This window comes from Artemia sp. Qi Xiang Cuo, chromosome 11 (assembly GCF_049724085.1).
Source record: "Artemia sp. Qi Xiang Cuo chromosome 11, ASM4972408v1, whole genome shotgun sequence".
Taxonomy (NCBI): Eukaryota; Metazoa; Arthropoda; class Branchiopoda; order Anostraca; family Artemiidae; genus Artemia; species Artemia sp. Qi Xiang Cuo.
This window is the reverse complement of record NC_142804.1, coordinates 6,525,850-6,553,351: the sequence shown is the minus strand read 5'-3', so window position 1 is coordinate 6,553,351 and position 27,502 is coordinate 6,525,850. Positions and strand designations below refer to the sequence as shown.

The window sequence follows — 27,502 nt, the reverse complement described above, 5'->3', positions numbered from 1 at the left end:
TTAATTTTTGAAAGTTCATTTTGAATTTCTTTCATTGAAATGCAAGGGATGGAATATTTCAGTAGTGGTTTGTTGTGGTTTACCTTGTCACAGTTACATTCTCTCGATTTTTGAAAGTTCATTTTGAATTTCTTTCATTGAAATGCAAGAGTTGGATTATTTTTGTAGTGGTTTGTTGGGGTTTACCATTTGACAGTTACATTCTCTTGATTTTTAAAAGTTCATTTTCGATTTCTTTCGTTGAAATGCAAGAGTTGGAATATTTCAGTAGTGTTTCGTTGTGGCTTACCTTGTCACAGTTACATTTTCTTGATTTTTCAAAGTTCATTTTTGATTACTTTCGTTGAAATGCAAGAGTTGGAATATTTCAGTAGTGTTTTGTTGTGGTTTACATTGTCTCAGTTACATTCTCTTGATTTTTCAAAGTTCATTTTGAATTCCTTTCGTTGAAATGCAAGAGTTGGAATATTTCAGTAGTGTTATGTCGTGGTTTACTTTATCACAGTTACATTCGTTTAATTTTTCAAAGTTTATTTTGAATTTCTTTCATTGAAACGCAAGAGTTGGAATATTTCAGTAGTGGTTTGTTGTGGTTTACCTTGTCACAGTTACATTCTCTCGATTTTTCAAAGTTCATTTTGAATTTCTTTCATTGAAATATAAGAGTTGGATTATTTCAGTAGTGGTTTGTCGTGGTTTACCATTTCACATTTACATTCTCTTGATTTTTAAAAGTTCATTTTCGATTTCTTTCGTTGAAATGCAAGAGTTGGAATATTTCAGTAGTGGTTTGTTGTTGTTTACCTTGTCAAAGTTACATTCTCTCGATTTTTCAAACTTCATTTTGAATTTCTTTCATTGAAATGCAAAAGTTGGATTATTTCAGTAGTGGTTTGTCGTGGTTTACCATTTCACAGTTACATTCTCTTAATTTTTCATTTTGGATTTCTTTCGTTGAAATGCAAGAGTTGGAATATTTCAGTGGTGTTATGTCGTGGTTTACTTTGTCACAATTACATTCTCTTGATTTTTCAAAGTTCATTTTTAATTTCTTTCATTGAAATGCAAGAGTTGGAATATTTCAGTAGTTTTTTGTTGTGGTTTAAATTGTTACATTTACATTCTCTTAATTTTTAAAGTTCATTTTGAATTTATCTCGTTGAAATTCATGAGTTGGACTATTTCAGTAGCGTTTGGCCGCGGTTTACCATGTTTACCATGTTACCGCAGTTACATTCTCTTCATTTTCAAAGTTCATTGTGGATTTCTTTCATTGACATGCAAGAGTTGGATTATTTCAGTAGTGTTTTGTTATGGTTTACCTTGTCGCAGTTACATTCTCTTAATTTTCAAAGTTCATTGCGGATTTCTTTCATTGAAATTAGAGAGTTGGAATATTTCAGTAGTGTTTTGTTATGGTTTACCTTGTCACAGTTACATTTTCTTGATTTTTCAAAGTTCATTGTGGATTTCTTTCATTGAAATGTAAGAGTTGGAATATTTGAGTAGTGTTTTGATATGGTTTACCTAGTCACAGTTACTTTCTCTTGATTTTTCAAAGATCATTTTGGATTTCTTTCGTTGAAATGCAAGAGCTGGAAATATTTCCGTAGTGTTTTGTTGTGGTTTACCTTTTCACTGTTACATTCGCTTGATTTTTCAAATTTCCTTTTGAAAATCTTTCGTTGAAATGAAATGTAATCTTTAGTGTTTTGTTGTGTTTTACCTTTTCACTGTTACATTCTCTTGATTTTTCAAAGTTCCTTTTGAAAATCTTTCGTTGAAATGTAAGAGTTGGAAATATTTAAATTGTGTTTTATCATGGTTTACCTTGTCACTGTTACATTCTTTTGATTTTTCAAATTTCATTTTGAATTTCTTTCATTGAAAGGCAAGAGTTGGAATATTTCACTAGTGTTTTGTTATGGTTTACCTAGTCACTTACTTTCTCTTGATTTTTCAAAGTTCATTTTGGATTTCTTTCATTGAAATGCAAGAGTTGGAATATTTCAGTAGTGTTTGTCTTGGTTTAACATGTCACAGTTAAATGCAAGAGATGGTATATTTCAGTAGTGTTTTGTTGTGCTTTACCTTCTCATAGTTACATTCTCTCGATTTTTCAAAGTTCATTGTGTATTTCTTTCGTTGAAATGTGTTTTGTTGTGGTTTACTTTGTCACAGTTACATTATCTTAATTTCTGAAAGTTCATTTTGAATTTCTTTCATTGAAATGCAAGAGTTGGAATATTTCAGTAGTGGTTTGTTGTGGTTTACCATGTCAAAGTTACATTCTCTCGATTTTTCAAAGTTCATTTTGAAATCTTTCATTGAAATGCAAGAGCTGGACTATTTCAGTAGTGGTTTGTCGTGGTGTACCTTTTCACAGTTATATTTTCTTGATTTTCAAAAGTTCATTTTTGATTTCTTTCGTTGAAATGCAAGAGTTGGAATATTTCAGTAGTGTTATGTCATGCTTTACTTTGTAATAGTTACATTCTCTTGATTTTCAAAGTTCATTTTTGTATTTCTTTTGTTGAAATGCAAGAGTTGGAATATTTCAGTAGTGTTATGTCGTGGTTTACCTTGTCACAGCTACATTCTCTTGATTTTTCAAAGTTAATTTTGAATTTCTTTCATTGAAATACAAGAGTTGGAATATTTCAGTAGTGTTTTGATGTGGTTTACCTTGTCACAGTTACATTCTCTTAATTTTTCAAAGTTCATTTTGAATTTCTTTCTTTGAAATGCAAGAGTTGGAATATTTCAGTAGTGTTTTGTCGAGGTTTACCTAGTCACAGTTACATTATCTTAATTTTTCAAAGTTCATTGTGGATTTCTTTCATTGAAATGCAAGAGCTGGAATATTTCAGTAGTGTTTTGTTGTGGTTGACCTTGTCTAACTTATATTATCTTGATCTTTCGAAGTTCATTTTGAATATCTTTCATTGAAATGTAGGAATTGGAATATTCCACTAGTGTTTTGTCGTGGTTTACCTTGCCACACTTAAATTCTCTTGATTTTAAAAAGTTCATTTTGAATTTCTTTCGTTGAAATGTAAGAGTTGGAATATTTCAGTAGTGTTTTGTCGTGATTTACCTTGTCACAGTTACATTCTCTTGATTTTTAAAAGTTCATTTTGAATTTCTTTCCTTGAACTGCAAGAGTTGGAATAATTCAGTAGTGTTTTGTTGTGGTTTACCTTGTCACAGTTACTTTATCTTGATTTTTCAAAGTTGATTTTGAATTTCTTTCGTTGAAATGCAAGAGTTGGAATATTTCAGTAGTGTTTTGTTTTGGTTTACCTTGTCACAGTTACATTTTCTTGATTTTCAAAGTTCATTTTGAATTTCTTTCATTGAAATGTAAGAGTTGGATTATTTCAGTAGTGTTTTGTCATGGTTTACCTTGTCACAGTTACATTCTCTTGATTTTTCAAAGTTCATTATGAATTTCTTTCGTTGAAATGCAAGAGTTGGAATATTTCAGTAGTGTTATGTCGTGGTTTACTTTGTCACAGTTACACTCACTTGATTTTTCAAAGTTCATTTTGGATTTCTTTCATTGAAATGCAAGAGTTGGAATATTTCAGTAGTGTTTTGTTGTGGTTTAAATTGTTACAGTTACATTCTCTTAATTTTTCAAAGTTCATTTTGAATTTCTTTCGTTGAAAAGCAAGAGTTGTAATATTTCAGTAGTGTTTTGTTGTGGTTTACCTTGTCACACTTAAATTTTCTTGATTTTTCAAAGTTCATTTTCGATTTCTTTCATTGAAATTCAAGAGTTGGAATATTTCAGTAGTGTTTTGTTGTGCTCTACCTTGTTACAATTACATTCTCTTGATTTTTCAAAGTTCATTTTGGATTTCTTTCTTTTAAATGCAAGTTGGAATATTTCAGTAGTGTTTTGTTGTGGTTTACCTTGTCACACTTACATTTTCTTGATTTTTCAAAGTTCATTTTGGATTTTTTTTCATTGAAATAAATGTAAGAGTTGGAATATTCCACTAGTGTTTTGTCTTGGTTTACCTTGTCACAGTTACATTCTCTTTATTTTTAAAAGTTCATTTTGGATTTCTTTCATTGAAATGTAAGAGTTGGAATATTTCAGTAGTGTTTTGTCGTGGTTTACCTTGTCACAGTTACATTATCTTGATTTTTCAAAGTTCATTTTGGATTTCTTTCCTTGAAATGCAAGAGTTGGAATAATTCAGTAGTGTTTTGTTGTGGTTTACCTTGTCACAGTTACGTTATCTTGATTTTTCAAAGTTCATTTTGAATTTCTTTCATTGAAATGCAAGAGTTGGAATATTTCAGTAGTGTTTTGTTGTGGTTTACATTGTCACAGTTACATTCTCTTGATTTTTCAAAGTTCATTTTGAATTTCTATCCTTGAAATGGAAGAATTGGAATATTTCAGTAGTGTTTTGTCATGGTTTACCTTGTCACAGTTACATTCTCTTGATTTTTCAAAGTTCATTATGAATTTCTTTCGTTGAAATGCAAGAGTTGGACTATTTCAGTAGTGTTATGTCGTGGTTTACTTTGCAATAGTTACATTCTTGATTTTTCAAAGTTCATTTTGGATTTCTTCCATTGAATTGCAAGAGTTGGAATATTTCAGTAGTGTTTTGTTGTGGTTTAAATTGTTACAGTTACATTCTCTTAATTTTTCAAAGTTCATTTTGAATTTCTTTCGTTGAAAAGCATGAGTTGGAATATTTCAGTAGTGTTTTGCTGTGGTTTACCTTGTCACAGTTACATTTTCTTGATTTTTCAAAGTTCATTTTCGATTTCTTTCATTGAAATTCAAGAGTTGGAATATTTCAGTAGTGTTTTGTTGTGCTCTACCTTGTTACAATTACATTCTCTTGATTTTTCAAAGTTCATTTTGGATTTCTTTCTTTTAAATGCAAGTTGGAATATTTCAGTAGTGTTTTGTTGTGGTTTACCTTGTCACACTTACATTTTCTTGATTTTTCAAAGTTCATTTTGGATTTTTTTTCGTTGAAATGCAAGAGTTGGAATATTTCAGTTGTGTTTTGATGTGGTTTACCTAGTCACACTTACATTCTCTTGATTTTGCAAAGTTCATTTTTGATTTCTTTCGTTGAAATGCAAGAGTCGAAAATTTTTCAGTAGTGTTTTGTCGTGGTTTACCTTGTTACAGTTATATTCCCTTGATTTTTCAAAGTTCATTTTGGATTTCTATCATTGAAATGCATGAGTTGGAATATTTCAGTACTGTTTTGTCATGGGTTACCTTGCCACACTTAAATTCTCTTGATTTTTCAAAGATCATTTTGGATTTCTTTCGTTGAAATGCAAGAGAGGGAATATTTCAGTAATGTTTTGATATGGTTTACCTAGTCACAGTTACATTCTCTTGATTTTTCAAAGATCATTTTGGATTTCATTCGTTGAAATGCAATAAATAATTTCTGAGACCACACTGGCTAATCATGATAAACAAAAAATCGCGAAGAAAGGAAGCGAGGACAATTAACAGCCAGTGAAAAATGTGGCTGTTAATTGTCCTCGTTTTCTTTCTTCGCGATTTTTTGTTGAAATGCAAGAGTTGGAAATATTTCAGTAGTGTTTTGTTGTGGTTTACCTTTTCACTGTAACATTCTCTTGATTTTTCAAAGTTCATTTTGAAAATCTTTCGTTGAAATGTAAGAGTTGGAAATATTTCATTAGTGTTTTATCGTGGTTTACCTTGTCACTGTTACATTCTCTTGATTTTTCAAAGTTCATTTTGAATTTACATTCATTGAAATAGAAGAGTTGGAATATTTCAGTAGTGTTTTGTCGTGGTTTACCTTGTCACAGTTACATTGTCTTGATTTTTCAAAGTTCATTTTGAATTTCTTTCATTGAAAGGCAAGAGTTGGAATATTTCACTAGTGTTTTGTTATGGTTTACCTAGTCACTGTTACATTCTCTTGATTTTTCAAAGTTCATTTTGGATATCTTTCATTGAGATGCAAGAGTTGAAATATTTCAGTAGTGTTTTGTCATGGTTTACCTTGTCACAGTTACATTCTCTTGATTTTTCAAAGTTCATCTTAGATTTCTTTCGTTGAAATGCAAGAGTTGGAATATTTCACTAATGTTTTCTCCAAGTTTAAGTTAGGTTAGGTTATGTTAACTTATCATGAGCGCTCATGATAAGTTAAGCTAACCTAACCTAACTTAAACATGGAGAAATGTTTACTAGCTAACCTAACCTAACCTAACTTAGCTAACCTAAACTAACCAAACACCAACCAAGACATGTAAACAAATAGATTCAGACATAGAAACAGATAAAGACATGCACTTTAGAATTTCAAACCAACAAAGATAAATTCTTGGACTTGTAAAAATCCAACCCAGATACAAAACATTAGTGAAATATTCCAACTCTTGCATTTCAACGAAAGAAATCGAAGACAAACTTTGAAAAATTAAGATAATGTAACTGTGACAAGGTAAACCATGACAAAACACTATTGAAATATTCCAACTCTTGCAACTGAATGAATGAAATCCAAAATGAACTTTGAAAAATCAAGAGAATGTAACTGTAACAAGGTAGAGCACAACAAAACACTACTGAAATATTCCAACTCTTGCATTTCAATGAAAGAAATCGAAAATGAACTTTGAAAAATTAAGAAAATGTAACTGTGACAAGGTAAACCACAAGAATACACTACTGAAATATTCCAACTCTTGCTTTTCAACAAAAGAAATTCAAAATGAACTTTGAAAAATCAAGAGAATGTAATTGTGACAAGTTAAACCACGACAAAACACTACTGAAATATTCCAACTCTTGCATTTCAACGAAAGAAATCCAAAATTAACTTTGAAAAATTAAGAGAATGTAACTGTGACAAGTTAAACCACGACAAAACACTACTGAAATATTCCGACTCTTGCATTTCAATGAATGAAATCCAAAATTAACTTTGAAAAATCAAGAGAATGTAACTGTGTCAAAGTAAACCAGGAAATAACACTACTGAAATATTCCAACTCTTGCATTTCAATGAAAGAAATTCAAAATGAACTTTTAAAAATCAAGAGAATGTAACTGTGACAAGGTAAACCATGACAAAACACTACTGAAATATTCCAACTCTTGCATTTCAACGAAAGAAACTCAAAAATGAACTTTGAAAAAATTAAGAGAATGTAACTGTGACAAGGTAAACCATGATAAAACACTAATGAAATATTCCAACTCTTGCATTTCAACGAAAAAAATCCAAAATTAACTTTGAAAAATCAAGAGAATGTAACTGTGACAAGGTAAACCACAACAAAACACTACTGAAATATTCCAACTCTCGCATTTCAATGAAAGAAATTCAAAATTAACTTTGAAAAATTAAGAAAATGTAACTGTGACAAGGTAAATCACAACAAAACACTACTGAAATATTCCAACTCTTGCAGTTCAAGGAAAGAAATTCAAAATGAACTTTTAAAAATCATGAGAATGTAACTGTGACAAGGTAAACCACGACATAACACTACTAAAATATTCCAACTCTTACATTTCAACGAAAGAAATTCAAAATGAACTTTGAAAAATCAAGAGAATGTGACTTTGACTGGGTAAACCACGACAAACACTAGTGGAATATTCCAATTCTTAAATTTCAATTAAAGAAATTCAAAATGAACTTCGAAAGATCAAGAAAATGTAAGTGTGAAAAGGTAAACCACAACAAAACACTACTGAAATATTCCAGCTCTTGCATTTCAATGAAAGAAATCCACAATGAACTTTGAAAAATTAAGAGAATGTAACTGAGACAAGGTAAACCATGACAAAACACTACTGAAATAATCCAACTCTTGCATTTCAACGAAAGAAATTCAAAATGAACTTTGAAAAATTAAGAGAATGTAACTGTGACAATGTAAACCACAACAAAACACTACTGAAATATTCCAATTCTTGCATTTCAATGAAAGAAATTCAAAATAAACTTTGAAAAATCAAGAGAATGTAACTGTGACAAAGTAAACCACGACATAAAACTACGGAAATATTCCAACTCTTGCATTTCAACGAAAGAAATACAAAATGAACTTTGAAAAATCAAGAGAATGTAACTGTGACAAGGTAAACCACGACAAAACACTACTAAAATATTCCAACTCTAGCATTTCAATGAAAGAAATTCGAAATGAACTTTGAAAAATCAAGACAATGTAACTGTGACAAGGTAAACCCCGACAAAACACTACTGAAATATTCTAACTCTTGCATTTCAATGAAAGAAGTCGCAAATGAACTTGTTAAAATTAGGAGAATTTAACTTTTAAATGGCACACCCAGACAAAACACTACTGAAATAAACCAACTCTTATATTTCAACGAATGAATTTCAAATGAACTTTAAAAAATCGAGAGACTTTAACTGTGACAAGGTAATCCACAACAAACCACTAGTGAAATATTCCAACTCTTGCATTTCAATGAAAGAAATTCAAAATGAACTTTGAAAAATCAAGAGAATGTAACTGTGATAAAGTAAACCACGACATAACACTACTGAAATATTCCAACTCTTGCATTTCAACGAAAGGAATTCATAATGAACTTTGAAAAATCAAGAGAATGTAAGTTTGTCAAGGTAAACCACGACAAAACACTACTAAAATATTCCAACTCTTGCATTTCAATGAATGAAATTCAAAATGAACTTTGAAAAATCAAGAAAATGAACAGTGACAAGGTAAACCACGATAAAACACTATTGAAATATTTCCAACTCTTCCATTTTAACGAACGATTTTCAAAATGAAGTTTGAAAAATCAAGAGAATGTAACAGTGAAAAGGTAAACCACAACAAAACACTAATGAAATATTTCCAACTCTTGCATTTCAACGAATTAAATCCAAAATGATCTTTGAAAAATCAAGAGAATGTAACTGTGACTAGGTAAACCATATCAAAACACTACTGAAATATTCCAACTCTTGCATTTCAACGAAAGAAATCCAAAATGATCTTCGAAAAATCAAGAGAATGTAAGTGTGGCAAGGTAAACCAAGACAAAACACTACAGAAATATTCCAACTCATGCATTTCAATGAAAGAAATCCAAAATGAACTTTGAAAAATCAAGAGAATGTAACTGTGACAAGGTATACCACTACAAAACACTACTAAAATATTTCCGACTCTTGCATTTCAACGAAAGAAATCCAAAATGAACTTTGAAAAATCGAGAGAATGTAACTGTGACTAGGTAAACCACAACAAAACACTACTGAAATATTCCAACTCTTGCATTTCAAAGAAAGAAATCCAAAATGAAATTTTAAAAATCAAGAGACTGTATCTGTGACAAAGTAAACCACGATAAAACACTACTGAAATATTCCAACTCTTGCATTTCAAGGAAAGAAATTCAAAATGAACTTTGAAAAATCAAGAGAATGTAACTGCAACAAGGTAGAGCATAACAAAACACTACTGAAATATTCCAAATCTTGCATTTCAATGAAAGAAATCGAAAATGAACTTTGAAAAATCAAGATAATGTAACTGTGACAAGGTAAACCACAACAAAACACTACTGAAATATTCCAACTCTTGCAGTTCAACGAAAGAAATCCAAAATAAACTTTGAGAAATCAAGAGAATGTAACTGTGACAAGTTAAACCACGACAAAACACTACTGAAATATTCCAACTCTTGCATTTCAACGAAAGAAATTCAAAATGAACTTTGAAAAATCAAGAGAATGTAACTGTGACAATTTAAACCACAACAAAACACTACTGAAATATTCGAACTCTTGCATTTCAATGAAAGAAATCCAAAATGAACTTTGAAAAATCAAGAGAATGTAACTGTGGCAAAGTAAACCACGACATAACACTACTGAAATATTCCAACTCTTGCATTTCAACGAAACAAATTCATAATAAACTTTGAAAAATCAAGAGTATGTAACTGTGACAAGGTAAACCATGACAAAACACTACTGAAATATTCCAACTCTTGCATTTCAACGAAAGAAACTCAAAAATGAACTTTGAAAAAATTAAGAGAATGTAACTGTGACAAGGTAAACCATGATAAAACAGTACTGAAATTTTACCACTCTTGAATTTAAACGAAAGAAACCGAAAATGAAATTTGAAAAACCAAGAGAATATAACAGTGACAAGGTGAACCACGACAAAACACTACTGAAATAACGCAACTCTCTAAATGGACTTTGAAAAATCAAGAGAATGTAGCTGTGACTTGTTAAACCATGACAAAACACTACTGAAATATTCCAACTCTTTCATTTCAATGAAAGAAATTCAAAATGAACTTTGAAAAATCAAGAGAATGTAACTGTGACAATGTAAACCACAACAAAACACTACTGAAATATTCCAAATCTTGCATTTCAATGAAAGAAATTCAAAATAAACTTTGAAAAATCAAGAGAATGTAACTGTGACAAAGTAAACCACAACATAACACTACCGAAAATTTCCAACTCTTGCATTTCAACGAAAGAAATACAAAATGAACTTTGAAAAATCAATAGAATGTAACTGTGACAAAGTAAACCACGACAAAACACTACTGAACTATTCCAACTCTTGCATTTCAACGAAAGAAATTCAAAATGAACTTTGAAAAATCAAGAGAATGTAACTGTGAAATGGTAAACCACGACAAACCACTACTGAAATATTCCAACTCTTGCATTTCAATGAAAGAAATTCAAAATGAACTTTGAAAAATTGAGAGAATGTAATTGTGACATGGTAAACCACAACAAACCACTACTGAAATATTCCAACTCTTGCATTTCAATGAAAGAAATTCAAAATGAACTTTGAAAAATTAAGAGAATGTAACTGTGACAAAGTAAAGCACAACAAAACACATTTCAACGCAATAAATCCACAATGAACTTTGAAAAATCGAGAGAATGTAACTGTGAGAAGGTAAAGCACAACAAAACACTACTGAAATATTCCAACTCTTGCATTTAACTGTGGCATGGTAAATCACGACAAAAAACTACTGAAATATTCCAACTCTTGCATTTCAATGAAAGAAATCCAAAATGAACTTTGAAAAATCAAGAGAACGTAACAGTGACTTGTTAAACCATAACAAAACACTAGTGAAATATTCCAACTGTTGTCTTTCAATGAAAGAAATTCAAAATGAAATTTGAAAAATCATGAGAATGTAACTGTGACAAGGTAAACCACGACAAAACACCACTGAAATATTCCAATTCTTGCATTTCAATGAAAGAAATTCAAAATGAACTTTGAAAAATCGAGAGAATGTAACTTTGACATGGTAAACCACAACAAACCACTACTGAAATATTCCAACTCTTGCATTTCAATGAAAGAAATTCAAAATGAACTTTGAAAAATTAAGAGAATGTAACTGTGACAAAGTAAAGCACAGCAAAACACATTTCAACGAAATAAATCCACAATGAACTTTGAAAAATCGAGAGAATGTAACTGTGAGAAGGTAAAGCACAACAAAACACTACTGAAATATTCCAACTCTTGCATTTAACTGTGACATGTTAAATCACGACAAAACACTACTGAAATATTCCAACTCTTGCATTTCAATGAAAGAAATCCAAAATGAACTTTGAAAAATCAAGAGAACATAACAGTGACTAGGTAAACCATAACAAAACACTAGTGAAATATTCCAACTGTTGTCTTTCAATGAAAGAAATTCAAAATGAACTTTGAAAAATCATGAGAATGTAACTGTGACAAGGTAAACCACGACAAAACACCACTGAAATATTCCAATTCTTGCATTTCAATGAATGAAATTCAAGATGAACTTTGAAAAATCATGAGAATGTAACTGTGACTAGGTAAACCATATCAAAACACTACTGAAATATTCCAACTCTTAGATTTCAATGAAAGAAATCCACAATGAACTTTGAAAAATCAAGAAAATGTAACTGTGACAAGTTAAACCATAACAAAACACTACTGAAATATTCCAACTATTGCATTTCAATGAAAGAAATCCACAATGAACTTTGAAAAATTAAGAGAATGTAACTGTGACAATGTAAACCACAACAAACCACTACTGAAAAATTCCAACTCTTGCATTTCAATGAAAGAAATTCAAAATGAACTTTGAAAAATCAACAGAATGTAACTGTGACAAGGTAGACCACGACAAAACACTACTGAAATATTCCAACTCTTGCATTTCAACGAAAGAAATCAAAAATGAAATTTTAAAAATTAAGAGAATGTAACTGTGAAATGGTAAACCACGACAATCCACTACTGAAATAATCCAACTCTTGCATTTCAATGAAAGAAATTCAAAATGAACTTTGAAAAATCGATAGAATGTAAATGTGACAAGGTAAACCACAACTAGCCACTACTGAAATATTCCAACTCTTGCATTTCAATTAAAGAAATTCAAAATAAACCTTGAAAAATTAAGAGAATGTAACTGTGATAAAGTAAACCACGACATAACACTACTGAAATATTCCAACTTTTGCATTTCAACGAAAGAAATTCAAAATGAACTTTGAAAAATCAAGAGAATGTAACTGTTACAATGTAAGCCACGACAAAACACTACTGAAATATTCCAACTCTTGCATTTCAACTAAAGAAATCGAAAATGAAGTTTGAAAAATCAAGAAAATGTAACTGTGACAAGGTAAACCACAACAAAACACTACTGAAATATTCCAACTCTTGCATTTCAACGAAAGAAATCGAAAATGAACTTTTAAAAATCAAGAGAATGTAACTGTGACATGATAAACCACAACAAACCACTACTGAAAAAATCTAACTCTTACATTTCAATGAAAAAAAATTCAAAATGAACTTTCAAAAATCGAGAGAATGTAACTGTGACAAGCTAAACCACAACAAACCACTACTGAAATATTCCAACCCTTGCATTTCAATGAAAGAAATTCAAAAAGAACTTTCAAAAATTAAGAGAATGTAACTGTGACAAAGTAAACCACGACATAACACTACTGAAATATTCCAACTCTTGCATTTCAACGAAAGAAATTCAAAATGAACTTTGAAAAATCAAGGGAATGTAACTGTGACAAGGTAAACCACGACAAACCACTACTGAAATATTCCAACTGTCCTAGTCGATTACGTCATTCTATGCCCATATATGGACTCCCGTCATGACCTCCTGATAGGGTTCTACCGATTATGGAATCAATTTCTAAGAAATCCAACTGTCCTAGTCGAATACGTCATTCTATGCCCATATATGGACTCCCGTCATGACCTTCTGATAGGTTTCTACCGATTATGTAATCAATTTCTCAGAAATCCATTTGTCCTAGTCGATTACGTCATTCTATGTCCATATATGGATTCCCGTCACGAGCTCCTGATAGGGTTCTACCGATTATGTAATCAATTTCTCGGGACTTCTCTCCCTTCGATTATGCAATCAATTTCTCGGAAATTCATTTTCCCCCTCGGGTCCTAGATCAATATATCTCTTCCCCACTGTTAATGCGCATGTGCAAACCTCGCCCGGAGAGAATTCTCGTGGATGAAATCCAGCAAATCAATTTCTCAGAAATTCACTTCCCCTTCGATAACGCAATCAATAAATCCATTTGCCCTAGGGAGTTTATGCCCATATATGGACTCCTGTCACGAGCTCATGATAGGTTCCTACTTAAGCTGATGATTTAAGTATCCTAGATGAAAGTTTGAGCAAAATGAATGAAGTTTTAGAGGTTTTGCGAGTTCAGGGTGCTAGAATTGGTTTGAAAATTAATGTTAGGAAGGCTAAGTCAATAAGGCTAGGAATAAATGAAGATGAAAAGGTGACGGTGGGTAATGAAAAGATTGATCAAATGGCCAGCTTCACTTACCTTGGTAGTATCAAACAGTTCGTGGTAACGAACTGTAAGTAAGGAGCGCCCCGGCTCAATGGTAACCAAAACTCTAAAAAACGGACTTTTAATACCAATAGATAAATCAAAAGAATCAGATTCTAATTCTGATTTCAAATATATAAGTTTCATCAAGTTTAATCTTACCCATCAAAAGTTACAAGCCTGAGAAAATTTGGCTGGTTTTCAAAAAAAAGGGAGAAAGACCCCCTAAAAGTTATAGAACCTTAATGAAAATCACACCATCATATTCAGCGTCTCAGAGAACCCCACTGTAGAGGTTTCAAGCTCCTATCTACAAAAATGTGGAATTTTCCATTTTTTAGCAGAAGAAAGATCACGGACGCGTGCTTATTTGTTGTTTTTTTTTCTTTTTGTTCCCAGGGGTGATCGTATCGACCCAGTGGTCCTAGTATATCGTGAGAGGGCTCATTGGAACGGAAATTAAAAGTTCTAGTGCCCTTTTTAAGTGACCAAAAAAAAAGGAGGGCAACTAGGCCCCCTCCCACGCTCATTTCTTTCCCAAAGTCACCCGATCAAAATTTTGAGATAGCCATTTTGTTCAGCATGGTCAAAAATACGATAAAAATGTCTTTTAAGATGACTTAAACCCTCAAATTCCCGGGGGGAAGGGCTGAAAGTTATGAACTACTCAATGTTAACATATTGTATTGGTTATTGGGAAGTATACAGACGTTTTCAGGGGGGATTTTTTCGGGTAGGTGGGGGAGGGGTGGGTCGGTGGCTATTTGGGAGGATCTTTCCATGAAGGAAGTTTTCATGGAGGAAGGGACATTGCTATGAAGGGGGCGCCGGATTTCCCAGCATTATTAAAGAAAAAGATCAAAAATTAAATAAAAAAAACAACAAGTTTTTCAACTGATCAACTGATTGTGATTAAGGGGTCATTTTTAAAGAATTGGAAAAAAATTCGAACTTAAGCTAAAACAGCAGGGTATTGACTAGGGGGCGAACCCCGTAACATACGTGTTAAAAATTTATGAATATAGAAGTTTGTTACGTAAGTTATTTCGTAAGTTACATATATTTATTACTATTAAAAACGTTCGTAAATAAAATTAAACAAGTTTCGAGAAAGTCATTTAACCAAATAAAAGTACCATTATTGTGCGAGTTTTGTATTAATTATTCATGTACGGTGAGCCAAAATCAAAATCTGTATTAATTCAAAAAAGTTCAAAAATTAAATAAAAAAAAATTTTTTAACTGAAAGTAAGGAACGACGTTAGAACTTAAAACGAACAGAAATTATTCAGTATATGAAGGGGGCTGTCCCCTCCTCAACGCCTCGCTCTTTATGCTAAAGTTTGACTTTCTCACAACTCTACTTTTTTAAACAATAAAAAAACTTCAGCGTAAAGAGCGAGGCGTTGAGGAGGGGACAGCCTCCTTCATATACGGAATAATTTCTGTTCGTTTTAAGTTTTAACGTCGTTCCTTACTTTCAGTTAAAAACTTGTTTTTTTATTTAATTATTAGTAAAGATGGTGGGAGCAGTGAAGATGTTAAATATAGAATAGCCAAGGCTCAGGGTACTTACTTACTTGTACTTGTTGTGGGAATCAGTCGTGTCCACCTCGCCTGGCATCGATGATCTTGAAGACCGTCTTGGACCATGTTGAGAGATCTTCTGCCAGCTGCTCTGCAAAAGTAAGCCACTGACTTGACAATCTGTGTCCAAGTTTCTTTAAACCTCCGATAGGTTCAAGGTCTGAGGTGACCAGGTTCCATCAGTTCTTCCTCTTTCCTCCTTGGTGTCTCTTCCAGGAGCTAATAGGCTCGACTAGAAGTATTTGGTGAGGCAAGTATTCTGGCGGCTTCCGTAATACATGGCCCAACCATTTCAAACGGCGTTCTTTAATAGTGAGCGCAACATCTCGCTGAATATTGCACATTCGACGTAGATCCGCGCTGGAGATACGGTCACGAAGCTGTATTCTGAGAATTCTTCGCAGACAGGTATGTTCAAACACCTTCAGTGTATTCTCATGCTGTAGTTTTACCGACCATGTTTCGCATCCGTAAAGGAGAACGGTGCGGACAAGTGCCATGTAGATTCGAACTTTTGTTCGGACACTGACTTTGTGGCGATTCCATAAGGGTTTCCGAAGGGAGGCAAATACTGTCTGCGCTTTCTGTATTCTCTGTTGGAGATCAGCGTTGGAAGATCCGTCAATACATATTTGGGAGCCTAAGTATGTAAAACAGTTGACTTTTCCAGCTGAACTTGATTGACAGTTAGTGTGAATGGTCCTTTGTCGCTGTTGCCGCTCCGAAGTTGCCAATATAATTTCTTTTGGGCGAATTTGAAAAATCAGCCAAAAAGTCGGCAGCCGAAAACGTTTGGAAAGTTTGGTTATCATATTCAAACTCCAGTGAAATTTGGTCAAAAAGCCACCAACAGACCAGAGAATTGAAGATTGTGTAATTTAAATGTGTTTGTCTAATTAGGCTAATCTTACAAGACCTCTGTCAAGGGATTTAGATAGTAATTGACTTCAGCATAGGCTTCAGTCTAGTCAAGGTTACTTTGCTGAATTTCATCGGCTGGCGAGTGAGGATTGGTTGTCTGAAGAATTATTGAAGAATTATTGGTTGTCTAAAATCAAATACTTTTGAAGAATTTTCCATGCAAAGAGAGCCGCGAAATAATATTCCCGATCGGTAAACGTACCCAGGTTATAAGCAGAAGAGGGGCGGGTGCCTGCCGCACGAGCCGTACGTACCTGCTGGTATTTAGTTACCCTTAAATTGCGGGGAATAGGTGAGCAGGTCCCGACGCTTCCCTTATACTTGTGTACGCTATCCGAAAATTGCGTTGAATGCTGTGACGTAAGCAATGGGGACTCTCGTACGCAATGCTGTACTGAATTTTCTCACGCGATCCATGCAAGCGGGGAACAAAATTGAAAGCATTGTTAAGCGAGCTGTGGAATTCTTTGATCATGCTGAAATTCTTAGTGCGAAGGAGAATCTTATAACGCTTGCCAATGAGATTGGTTATGATTACGTCTATCGGAAAACGGCAAACGATTCTGATAACGTGATGGAAATGGCGAAAATCCTAGCCCTTTGCGCTAAAGAGAAAAAGCCCTTGCCTACTTTCGTAATTTTTGATCCGCAGGAAGTGCCCACCTGCCCTGATGAGGTCAGTGCCTGCGTGAGAATAAAAGTAAACGAGATGTGTCGAAAGTTTGATGCCGGATTAGGGGCTATCGCGGATAAGATCAAACTTGCATCTGAACAATGTGCTCAGCAGCTCGCCGGGGTATCGCAGCAATGTACTACCATAAGCGACGCTATTTCCCAGGGCTCACCCACTCCCCGTTCAGCAGTGAATCCGCCATCAAAGCCACTTTACTCGGTGGTTGTGAAAGCAAACGATATGCCGCCTGAGTTAACGTCCCCACAATCCCTGAAAGACTTCATTGCAAAGGTTTGCCCTAGCGACGTAAGCTCCAATTCTCTTACTCTGAAACGTAGCAACGATGAATGGAAGATTCTTGTCCAGTCTCGAGATGCCGCTACCCAACTTGCAGAAGCAATGAAAAGGAAGAACATAACCACTAAAGTCAAAGTTCCCCAGTTTGTCGGTATCATGAAAAGAGTACCCTCATCAGTTAGCGAGAGTGAACTCTGTCAAATTGCTGGGTGCGACAAAGTGGCGCAATGCGGATCTACGAGAGCGTTCAAGTTATTCTATGCAAGTCGACAAACACTTGAAAACGCTATCGCGAACCCGCTGAAGATTTGTTTAGAACTGTTCAGGATTGAAGAGTTCCGCTTTCTACCGAGGAGGTGTTTCAAGTGCCATGATGTTGGTCATTTAGCAGCTGACTGTTCGCAACCAGAAAGGTGTTCGCGCTGCGGTGGCGATGGTCACAGCTCTAGTAAGGACAACCCATGTAGTAATCCGCAAAAAAGCCTAAACTGCGGCTCTAGTAGACACTCTTGCTACCATGCCGCTTGCCCCTTTAACAAAGCCCAGCCTAACACTAGCACGTAAATGGAAAATCGAATATTCTGCTGGAATATGAACGGTAAAGTGTTGGACAGAATCCCCCTTCTAACTGACCTTTCTAAAGAATATAACTGTATTTGCATACAGGAACACTTTCTGACCGATGATAGTGTAAACCTTCTAAAGTTTTCCTCGGATATGCATTACCTCGTTCAACCTGCGCGAAGATCTGGGACTCGGGGTCGTCCCTCTGGTGGCCTAGCCATAATCACGCGCTCTAACTCGGGGCCCCCGTGTGTGTCGAGCAGAATGAATGGTTCCAAGCTGCCAAAATGCATGGCGTGTTTTTCGTAAATGTTTATTTACCAACCAATTACAATGACATCGCTTCAGAAAAGAAGTTTGCAAAAGCATGCCAGAAGCTCGGAAAGTGCCTCCTCAGTGTAGTCCAGAAATCATGCCCTGTTATAATTCTTGGTGACTTTAACTGCAATCTCGACGATCATTCCTGCCCTCGGGCTGTACTATTGCTGAACGCCTTACCAAGCGGATTTAAAGTTGCTAAGAAGGATAAGTGCTATTCCTATATCAGTACCGCAAAAACCGTCTCAAATCTTGATCATATAGTAACTTACAAACTGGACCTAGAGTCAGTCTCGGTTGGATCTGACGGTGCCTATTCGGATCATTTACCTCTCTCTTTTGCAATACCAGCCGTCAGTCCCCAGTGTGCTCCAAAAACCAAGCCTGAGCCAACACGTGATTGGAAAAAAGTAGTCCGTGAGCAGTTCCAGCTCAATTGTGAACAAATTTTGAATAAAATTAAAGTGCCTTTCCACCTCCTACAGTGGGATTGTGGCCTAACGGAAAGCGAGATACGCCTGCAACTGAACATGTATTTCTACGAAATTTGCCACTCCTTGAGAGTAGCTGAAAGGGTTGCTTTACCAGTATGTAACGTCCGACGTGGGTCACGAGTGAAAGGATGGGCCTCTAACAGTGAGCTTGTGAAGGCAAGAGCAGCTGCTAAGTTCTGGCTGGGGGTTTGGCACGAGTGCGACCGGCCAAGAAGCGGGGTAGTCAATGAATTGCGGGTTTATACAACACGGCGGTTCACGAAAGAGCTACGAAAAAATCGTAGTAGCCTTAATCGAGGAACTGTTTCAAAAATCATTGAAAACCCTAATTTGGTCTGGAAGCTCCGTTCCAGGCCTGTAGAAAGTACGGGACAAAATGCGAGTGATATTGATGAGGAAATATGGGTAGATTATTTTGCTGCTGAATTCTCCCCACCAGATGAAGTGAAAAATAAAAAGTTTAGCGAAGAGCTCGATCAGCTTTTGACGAAAGAGCATAATTACCTCGTGATTTCTAGTGCGAAAATAACCCACCTTTGTCAAAAATTAAAGAAGAAATTATCCGCCGGTGCCGACCAAATCTGTGCTCTACACCTACTGAATGGTGGTCCAGTTCTATCGGAGCATTTAGCAATAGCTTACCAAATTATACTAACACATGGTATTGTACCGGATATTTTCTGTTTAGGTGTGATCACTCCAGTTTTGAAAAAGGTTAAACCTGCTCATGAACCATCGTCATACATACCCATTACTGTATCATCTGTGTTTTACAAGCTATTTGAAAAGCTCATAATTTCGGACATTAAAGCTAGTTGCAAAGTGCCTCCCCACCAGTTTGGATTCCAAGCTGGCTTAGGATGTGCCCATGCCTTGCATGTAGTTGCAAATGTTCTACTGGATGCCCACATTTCGAAAGAAAGCCTAACTATAGGTGAATATGATGTACGGCGGGCTTTTGAGTCGGGTCTCCATTCTCAGAATATGGTTGAGCTGAGAAAGTCCGGAGTTGACCGTGCTATTGTCAAACCCTTGAACGACATGTATAGTAGGCTCAAGGTCCGTATTTAACTGTCAGGTAAATCAAGTCGTAGGTTTGCTGTGGTGAAGAAAGGTATAAAACAGGGAGCCGTATCATCACCTGATCTGTTCAACAACAGCATATCGACGGCCCAGTCAAAAGTGGCCCCTTGCTGTATTTTTAAAGGCATTGACGTGTCCCTAGTTGGGTTTGCAGATGACCTTCTAAACTTTTCAAGAATTTTGTCTTCTTTGGAATCTAACTTTAATATTTTGGAGATGGAGTATGATGAAATTGGGTTGAGTTTTAATGTGACAAAATGTGAAGTACTGTTATTTAACTGGAATGCCTCTCAACCCGAAATCCAACTAGGGTCTCAGGTGGTCATGCCCTCTAAGTCAATTGTATACCTGGGTCTGCCGATCGGTGAAACTCTTCAGCATACACGAGCACTGCTTGTAAAGCACATCGAGAAGAAGATCAGGTCAGCTTATGGAGCTTCGGTTTCCTCCAAGCGTAATCTAAATAGGTTGCTGCGTGCACAAATATTTGTTGCTGTTGCCTTACCCCATGTTCTTTACGTTTCGCCGTTCTGGAAGTTACTTACAAATTCGAATAAAGTAACTATAAGAAGAATATTCTTCAGGTACCTCAAGTTCCTACTTGAGATGCCATTAAGAACAAGTAATTCATACCTAATGAGGCGGTATTCAGTACCTGACCCATTTACTGCGGTGGAAGCGTGTCTTGAAAAGTACCGTGATAGAGTAGAAGCGAGTAACCACCAGTGGACCGCCATTCTTACATAGTTGTATTATAGTTCCTTCGTGATTATTTTCATTTCAAGAAGTTTCGTTGTGTTTTGTATGTGCGTTTTCTTCTCTTTTGTTTTTTATCCGTCTTTTGTTCAATTGTGACGGGTTTTTCCAATATATTTATTATTTATTTATTATTATTTTCTCTGTGCTGACTTTCAAACCGATCAGGTCTGCCCAGGCCACCACGTTGTCAAGCATGTTTTGTGTTTCTACGGGGTCTGACAGGAGGCCAACATCATCCGCATAATCGAGGTCAGTCAGTGAAAGATTCTATCCGATCTGAACTCCTGGATAGGACGACAGTGCATTTTCAAGCACCCAATCGACGCAATAATTGAACAGAGTCGGAGAGAGGACAAACCCTTGTTTTACTCCGAACTCAACCAGGAATTCTTCAGTTGTTTCACCATAGACTCGAACTCGGCTCACTGACGCGTCATAGTATGCCTTCATCAGTTCAACAAACTTCAGCGGCATTCCGTCATTCTCTAGGATCTTCCAAAGTTTCTGGCGAGTGACAGAGTCGAAGGCGGCAATGAAGTCCAGGAACATCAAGATCAGGGGTAGATTGTACCTTTCAAACTGCTGGATAATGAGGTGAAAAACGAAGATTTTATCAGTACAGCCTCTACCTGGCCGAAAGCCGGCTTGATTTTCTCGGGTTCTTTCCTCCCTTGCCCCTTTGAAGCGGTTCAAGAGTATGATCCCGAGTATTTTGACCGCAATGTCTATAAGACTTATTCCGCGGTAATTTTTGCATTCGGTTTTATCTCCTTTCTTATTGAAAGGGAGAATGACTGATGTCTTCCAATCTTTTGGGAAAGAATTGGTCCTCCACACTTCTTCAAGAATGCCATGGAGCTGTTCAGCAGTGACCTCAGGGCATTGTTTGTACACTTCCAGGGGGAGGCCGTCTTCATCTGGGGCTTTGTGGTTCTTCAGGGTCTTGATCACTTTTAGTATTTATTAAGGCTCAGGGTGTTTTTTGACAGTTAAAAAAGTCTGGAAGAATAGGAAGATAAGTCTACAAGCCAAGATTAGAATATTAGAAGCTACAGTGATGACAGTGGTCAAATATGGCTCTGAAGCATGGACGCTCCGAAAAGTGGATGAAGATTTGCTAGATTTTTCCCAGAGAAATTGCTTAAGGATTGTTCTGGGTACCCGGCTGACTGACCGTATTTCAAACAATAGACTATACGAAAAATTTGGTTCAGTACCGCTCTCTAGGGCTATAATGAAAGAAAGGTTGAGGTGGCTAGGGCACGTTGTGCGTATGAGGGATGAGAGATTGCCGAAGATATTTCTTTTTGGCCAGCCATCTAGGGCTAAACAGAAAGTGGGTCGTCCCCGTCTGGGGTGGGAGGACGTCATAAAGACAGATTTAAAGGAAATGGGAACTTCGTGGGCGGGTGTAAAAAGGGAGGCTTTGAATAGACTGGGGTGAAGGAGGAGCGTGCGTAGCTGTGTTGGCCTCAGGTGGCTTGGTCCCGCGGTGAGTTGTTAGTAGTAGTAGTAGTAGCGAAATGGACCCTAGAGAACCTAAAGTAGAAGTGGGAATTTCAAGGGGTTGCCAACTAACTCTAGAATGGGACAACATGTATGAATGATATGTTATGTCATTAAGCAAATTCAAGTCAGAAGAACAATTATGCTTTCCAGCTGAAGTGAATATAGTGCCTATACAAAGACTACAAGACGGATTAAATGCGTTAGCGAAGCATATTGAAGAGAACTATCTATAGAAAAGTTTAGTGACGTCACTCCTCCTAGAAGACATTTTTATTGTTCTTATGTCGTTTTGATTTTGGAAGTGAGACAGTCAACATCGAAAAATGTTTTGCACATGTCCATTATGCTTGTATACATTGAGCAGCTGGTCATCCTGTGAGAATTGTAATTTTGCTGATGACTATAATGAAACGTGTAGATTATGCAATCCATGTAAATTGCATAAAGGATATGCCCTGCAAATTAAAGACTGTAATTCCTGTCTTCAAGATATTTCTGACTCTCATACAAGAGAATTTTTATGCTCCAATTGTCACTATGATAAATGTGATGAATAGGAAAACACATACCCTGGCATGATTACAAAAAACCCTAAACGTGAGTTCAGTATATTTTTAAGAGACTGGTATCGTTGCGGTTTTAAATTGTTTGGGAAAAAGAATCAGGTCTTCGCTTAAATTGCTGGAACAATAAAAAAGTCTGGTTTTTGCTACATCGCTGTCAACATACTGGCTACTATGATTATTAACCTACATACATATATTTAGCTGTTAAAGAAAGCGATTCTTCATATGAGAATTTTGTGTATGACATTGCTTTAAATAAGCAAATTAAAACATGCGAATGTTATAACATGAATCAAAATAGTACTTTTGATTTTACAAAAAGATTTGATAAAAAGTAAGTTACAATATATTGTTGAAAATGGGACCCCGACTTTGCCTATATACAGAAGGCAAAATTTAAAAAAAGGAAATAGTGTTTTGTACAAACAAATTTTATTGCTAAATAAACTTACATACATTTGAACGCATTTCACTCTTAGGGGTCCGAAATTTATATCATACAGGTAGGAAGGAGTATTTTCAACTAGAAAGTCGCTCAATCGAGGATTGTCCCCATAAATCTTGAGGAAGTAACTGTAAGTATGTCCGCGAGCTCGGAAAATAAAATATAAAAGTGCATGAAAACCACAGCTTTTCGTTGATGAATCTTGTACCTGCTTCCGATTTTGAATAATAGATTTTCCACTCTGCTCAAGAAAATCTTTAATGTGAGGCGTTTAGAACGCATACGGTAGGCCAAGAGGATTAATAAATTCTATATTTTTTCTTTTTTGAAAGATGCATAACCAATGCCCTGTCTTTACAGTTGATGGACTGCTATTAACAATGATAATAGCATTGCCGGACATGTTGAATAGGCTCCCGGGAATCCGAAGGTATGCAATAGGATATGTATTTGGACATTTAAGGATCCAAATTGAATACATTGTTTATTTGATTCGTGTTCATGGCACCAAGTCTAATAAAACTCTGCCGTCAGGGGTAATTTCCCAATAGGTTTCAAATTGCTTTAGCGAGATTAATTCAATACTTTCCTCCAATGCCTCGGAAAAGCCACACTCTAAACTTACGGTATCTGTCTGAACAATAATCATACCTTGAGTACCGGACAAATCCAATGCAATAATACCATGAGTTTTCGCTAACATTTCTTCGGTTATACCGTTTTCTAATAATTATGAATGTCGATATAAAGACTACAATGTCAATTCATATAGGGTCCTGTAGGATTTATCAAAGGATGAGTAAAAGTCCAAATAAGGATACAATCCTTTTAATAGACAGTGATCATGATTACAGTGATAGAAATTCACAAAAAAATACCAGATATTTCGATCACATAAGCAGTGACCGTCATCAGTAGCAAAAGTCATCCGTAGTGATGACGGCCACTGCATATGTGACGGAAATATCTGGGATTTTTGTGAATTTATATCACTGTTATCATCATCACTGTCTATTAAAAGGATTTTATCCCTATTCAAACTTCTATTTATATTTCAAGGAAAGGCAGTGTGGTCTTCAACATTATTTTATCAAATGATAAATTGTAGAGCGGAATTCCATTTACTTTACATGCAAGCGATGAAAGTCCAAACAGTTCAAATTTATGTGGCAAATTTGTCTATGATCCAACGGTGCTATAACTTTTTACGAAAGCCAAAGCCAATTTTGAAGGAATTTCACCATTGATAAATGAAGAATCAGTATAGATACGTGTACTCGTAGCAATATGATGTCGATTCGTGATTTTATGAGGAACGAGCAATTTGATATTATTTCCTGAAGCTCTTAATTTTTCAATTGGTAAGGCAAAAGAACTTATAACAGACTGTTTTTGTACATGAAGTATTGCCGACGTGAGAAAAACTGGTACATCGAGTGCAGTGCCAAGTACATTTCGCAACATAAAATTGGACGGTGCGAGTTATATCTTTATATCAATCTTTACATTGGGAGGTGACCATTGAATTATATTAAATATCTCGTGATTTAGTTTACTAACTAAATGCAATTTTTTAGTCGTAGTATCTCTAAGTATATTGCTAGTTTCAGTGTCTGTTTTATATTAATATTCAATACCCATACCTCTCAAAGCTTATAAGACATTAGTGTCATCAACATGAATTGTATATAACTTGCATAATTTGAAAGATTATTGCTCATGCTTACCAGCGTTCCACTTATGTAAACACTTATTTTTTCTAAACAAATTGTTTAGTACACAATTTTCATAAGATAACCCCTCGGCTCCACATGGTATTTCATTGTTAGATTTTTTAACAATAACAAGTAAATCTATAAATGTTGAAGCTAATCTATGAAATAATCTTCATTGGAATAAATTTGAAAATTAATATTTTCAGAGAGTTGTTGTTCCGGTTAAATTTGCTGATAGCATCCGTGTTTTACACTGACATCTACATTCTCCGCATTGAAAAGATTTAGAGATGATTTGACTGACGAATAAGATTCTTTATGTGGTAGATATGCCATTTTCTAGGAAAAGAAATTCTTTTTGGATCTTACAAGTTTTACTTTCTTTATTGATGCTGTAGGCTTCCAGGCTGAGTTGAGATTGGTGATTGATGAGGTCTTTCGCACCTTTTTTAAACCTTTTCCGCTTTGTCGTTACTTCTATCGCTCGCCAAGCGATTGTGTGCTGGACCTGAGGTTTTAAGAAACATGTTCTTTAAAATCCTTCCAAGAACCCTAATCATGTAGTCTAGAGCCCGAAAATTCCACGGTAACAGGTGCAATATATATGTTTTTAGCCAGAGTAGAGCAGAGAGAAACAGCTTAGCAAACCAATTGCCGAGGCCGTAACCGGACTTTGACGACCGACCCCTGTAATAGTCCATCTCATGACCCAACTTCCGTGGTCCAAGGGTAGCAACATAGCAATCAGTATCAGGACATACAAAATGATTCCTATTAGCCATCTCTTTGAATGGGTCGAAAATGACATTTAATTACGGCCAAACCTTTTGTTATTGCTAGAGGATAGCGGAATTCAGTTCTTGATATTAACTGACAGAGCTCCAAATACGAAGTGTTGACTGGAATGTATTGAAGGTGCTATATATTGTAGTAGTGAATATGTTCATTAGAGGTTTTCTGTTTGAGAATACGTTGGAGGGGGATTTTGACATTACCAACTCTAGATCTCTCGGCAAATGATGCATAAAGGAATATATAGTTGTCAGATGAGATGGTGGGGGATGATCTACATAGATAACATGATGCTCACCAATAAAATTTTTTACTTCAATAATACGATCTTTAAAATCGAGGACCTTACGTAATTCCCAATTGATGAAAATTTTTTCATTCTCAAATGAATTGGGAATGTAAATTCTCCTCTGTTCCGGTGAATAGTTGAATGTGAATCCACCCTTTTTTCGATATGCAATGTTTTGGTTGATTTCTCGACACAAATCGCTAATATTGCTTTATTCCCCATAGGGTATAATTGCATAAGGGTAATCGTCAGAGTCAAAATTTACCACTGCGCCCTCGTCAGAATAGTCAAAAAGCCTTACTTTTATACAATATATACGATCCTTTCTTAGGATATCATATGTATTTTTGAGAATACAATCTACAAGAGCAACTTCATGCCTTCCCTCAAATTTAATGACTCGGGAGAGTTTTGTCTAAAAATCGCTCGTTTTATCAAATCGTCATAGAAAGGGTCAGAAACATTTGACATGAATGTCACATAAAAATCATTTTATATTATGAAAGTCTTCAGCTTGTATCCAAGAATCAAAATCAGACTTGTATCCTAACCAGCGAACAAGAAACTGTCGCTTACCCTTGCGGGTTTGAGTTTTAAATACCTTTTCAATTTGATACAATCCAATATTTCCAACTTTTTACATTTCATAATCATAGAAACCACTAAGAATCTCGTCATCTTTCATACCACGAAGACGATACGTTATAGGTTTAGTGTCCAAGATTTTTGACACTTTAAAAAGTTCAGTGGACTACAAGTAATTCCCTTTTTCAAAAATATTTTTTGTTCGATTGATTCGAACACTATCACCAACATTAATTTTTTATTACCCGCCTTTACATGAGAATATGGTTTAAGAGAAAGTTTATTGTCACTACGATGAACTTCAATAGGGCTAGCATTGGACAAGGATCGCTGAGGACGTTGATTATAAATCATCATGAATATATGTAAATCTTGAATAAATGCAGCAGTATTTTTCAATGTACAATATCTTGAAATTAAAAGTCAAATATTACGTATCAAACGTTCAGCCAATGCCGCCTTTATAGGACTAAGACTATGATAGAATATTGCATTATATTTCAATAAAAGTATTTTTACATTTGGATTATCAAATTCACTTCTGCGATCTGTTTGAATTTTTCTATACGAATCTTGTTCAAAATATAGATTCAAGAGCTTTAGCAACATCATCGCTTCGGTTTGATTGCAGTGGAACTGGATATGCATAGCGACTCAAAACACCCGTTGCAAGTAAGATATATTAGTACAGTATATTATGACGTCTTTGAATCGCATCTAGAGTCAAAAGATCTGCTTGTAATATATGCAAGGGGTAAAAGGCTTTAGTTTTTCGATAGTCACGACCTCTAGTTGTATGATTTCGATGTAGAGTATAACTGGGTTCCCTCTGTAAATACTTTTTTATTAGTTTCTTTCAATTACGGTAACTTGAGTAAATGTAGTGGGAGAACTTAAGCTTCCTGGTTCTAAAATATTTCGATAAATACCTTTCAAAACCTGATCCATTTTGAACGTAATGGTCCAGTACCTTTTTGGTTACTAAATGAGTG

The 27,502-nt window shown here is 35.1% G+C and overlaps 1 protein-coding gene across 1 annotated transcript in view; it reads left to right on the top strand.

The window, feature by feature from the left end:
- The window catches only part of LOC148946579 (putative cytochrome P450 49a1), a 141,657-nt gene that overhangs the window by 57,737 nt on the left and 56,418 nt on the right, over window positions 1-27,502 (top strand). The window lies entirely within an intron of this gene.